This window comes from Chinchilla lanigera, unplaced genomic scaffold (genome assembly GCF_000276665.1).
Source record: "Chinchilla lanigera isolate Chin_1 unplaced genomic scaffold, ChiLan1.0 scaffold00113, whole genome shotgun sequence".
NCBI lineage: Eukaryota > Metazoa > Chordata > Mammalia > Rodentia > Chinchillidae > Chinchilla > Chinchilla lanigera.
In genome coordinates this window covers 1,004,789-1,007,897 of record NW_004955514.1, presented here as the reverse complement: position 1 = coordinate 1,007,897, position 3,109 = coordinate 1,004,789, and positions in this window count along the sequence as shown.

The following is a 3,109-nucleotide window of genomic DNA, read 5'->3' as shown; positions in this document are numbered from 1 at the left end:
GAGCGGTGATCTCAGCCTGGATCTACTCCACCACCATGCCTGGTCCCCCACCTGGTCCCTTGCAGGGCCCTGGCCTTGCTTGTGGACATCCTGGCCTCTAGGTGCCCCTCCAACAACTCCTTGGGAGTGCCCTGGGCGGGGCTCCCCCATAGGGTCTTCCCCATGGGGGGCACAGAGCCTGGCCTGGCAGGCAGGCAAAGTGGGGGGCTCTCCAGGGCTCTGCCGGGGAATGGACCCAAGCCACCCTTCCTTAGCCGCCCGCCCACTATTGCCCGCCCCCCTGGCGCTGGGCCCAGTGGCCCACAGAGCTCATTAGCGGAGCGGCAGTCCCGCCGAGCTCGCTTTAATTGGGGCCTGCGGGACGTGAGAACCCGGGGACCCCGTGCCCGGGCGGCAGGGGGAGGGGGCGCCCGCCTGAGCAGCCCGCGGCGGCGGCCCCAGATTAGCAAGAGGCTCAATAGGCCCAGCGAGAGGTAATTAAAACTGCCCGCCTGGGCCAAGGCGCAAGGGAGCCTCTGGCGCTGGCCCCAGGCCCATCCCGGAGCCGCCCAGCCTGACCTGCCCGGCTGTGCACCCAGCACCCACGAGCCCCGCCAGCCTTTCCAGCCCATTGGGGTGACCAGGTGGTGCTGCACACAGGTGTGTGCCTCAGTGTCCCCTGCTGAAGGCTGGGCTCCTGTGCTGCAGAGTGGGCCTGGGAGCAGAGTGCGGAGGGGCTGGATCCTGCCTCAAGGTGGGTGCTGGGGGCGTGGCTGCCTCTCCGAAGGCCCCTGCCCAGAACCTGAGCCTCCAGCCCGTGACCCTGCGGACTGAGTTCCTGGTGCTTTCTGTGGGCAGGGCCAAAGGCGGGACCCCCACTCTCACCCCTACCCCCGAGGACACAGAAGCAGTCGGTCCTAGTCCCCCTGGAAGCTCGGAGTCCTGGGGGACACTGGGCTGGGAGCCAGGCTGGGGAGGGGTCCAGAGGGGAGAGTGGGGCACATGAGACCCTCCCCCCAGTTGGCCCACGGTGGCAGTGTGGCCTCCCTCAGCGGCCGACCTACGCCAACCCTGTCATTACTCGATCGGGTTTCCCAAAGCAAACCCCAGGCTCCTTGTGGTTTCTCCAGAGTCACAAGACCCGGCCAGGCCCGTCCTTGTCCTGCCCGGGAGGGAGAGGGCCGGGGGCTGAGGTCTGCGTCTTTCCTGTCTTTCCAAGGGTGAAGGGTCAGAGCTAGCCAGACTCCTCTGACCAGCAAGGGCAGGACCCTCGACTCAGTCATCCGAGAGCCCAGGGCCCAGGGGCTGTGCTTTGGGCATGGGTACCCTGAGGCTGCCTTCATAGCCAGGGCACCCGCAAGCCCCACAGGCCATTCCTACCCTCAGCTGGTCCTGAGCACGGGGACTGGGCAGAAGGGGACACAGGACACACATGTGTGTCAGTGAAGCCAGCATGGAGGTACATGCCTATAATCCTAGCACTCAGGAGGCTGAGGCAGGAGGACAACAAGTTTGAGTCCAGCCTGGGCTATGTAGTAAGTTCAAGACCTACATAAGGAGGCCCTGTCTCAAAAACAATAAAAAATCCCTGGGTGTGGTACTGCATGCCTGTAATTCCAGTACTCAGGAGGCTGAGGCAGGAAGATCACTGCTAATTTGAAGCCAGCCTGGGCTACATAGTGAGTTCAAGACCAGCCTGAACTACATAGTGAGACTCTCTCAAAAAACCAAAAAAATGCCGGGTGTGGTGACCCACGCCTGTAATCCCAGCACTCCGGAGGCTGAGGCAGGTGAATTCAAAGTCAGCCTGGGCTACAAAGTGAGCTCAAGATCAACCTAAACTGCATAGTGAGACCCTGTCTCAAAAAGACAAAGAAACAAAAACAACAAACAACAATTTAAAAAAAAAAATCACACCAGGAAAGGCAGCCAGGTCTCTCTCAGGCAGGATGGAAAGGCGGTTGTGGCAGGCAGCAGCCCCCCACATGTGGCTCCACCAGCACCCACACCTGCCACCACACAGCACCCACCTGGATACCCCACCACCCATGGGGTGCTGGGCCCATGCGCGGGTGCCAGGGCTGTAGACCAGGAGGATGGGATCTGGGGGGCCAGCTCCCCTAGCTGCCTGGCTCAGGTTTGACCACATTTTTTCTCAGGAGCTGCTGCTTCCTCGGTGGTGTTTACTCTCCTGGGGCGGGGGCTGGGGCGCCGCGCTAGCAGGGGCATGCACATGCCTGCAGCCGCGCGCCCTTGAGCCTGGGTGGCGGATGGTGGGTCCCTGGTGGCCTGCTAAAATACTGGCCAACCTGAGCGGGACCTGGACTCGGGCCTGGGAGGGGAGGCTTGGCGCAGGCCAGCTGGACCTCAGGGCAAGTGCCCACCCTTGTCCTGGCCACGCTGCCAGGCAGTGCCCAGGTCAGGCGTGTGTCCCCCAACCCCTGGGTCAGGTCCTAGTGCGCCCCTGGCGTGATACAGACACCTCCTTCCTGTAATCTGTTCTGAGCCAGGTCTGGGGCAGGGTCGAGCACACAGATGGCGTCCCTTCCACACGCAGTGGGCGTCCAGTGTCCCCCTGTCAGCAGGCCTTCCCCTCCCCAGAGCCCAGAGTGAGACGGGCTGAGGGGGCTGAGCCTGCGAGGGTGCCACCCCTGGCCTGGAGGTTCCAGGGGGCGAAGAGGGCCCCAGGGCCAGGGCCCGGCAGAGCTCGGAAAAATCCAGCTGGGCTGCTGGGAGGAGGCGGTGCTGGACGGCGGGGGCGGCTGGGGGCGGGAGGCTGGGCGGGGGCGGGGGGCGCAGCCCTGCGCGCTTTGGGCTGCTGGGGAACGAGGCTAGGGCCTCGTGGGCAGCACCCTGGCCCCTGCTTGGAGGCCACGCTGGGCGAGGACGGGGCCGGACCTGGACCTGCCTGCAGCACGGCGGCTCGGGAGGGCTCGGTCCCGCTCCGCGGGGGCAGGGGCGTTGGCAGGGTGTGGGGCGTGGCGGGGAGGGCGCCCCGGGCGCCGCTCAAAGGGCCGCTAATGTTCGCTAATCCTGGCCTTTCAGGCGGCCCGGCCGAGCTGTTGGCCCAACAACAGGCGGCTGAAAGGGGAGCGTGGGGCGCGGGGGGCCCTGCCCCGATGGCCTAGCC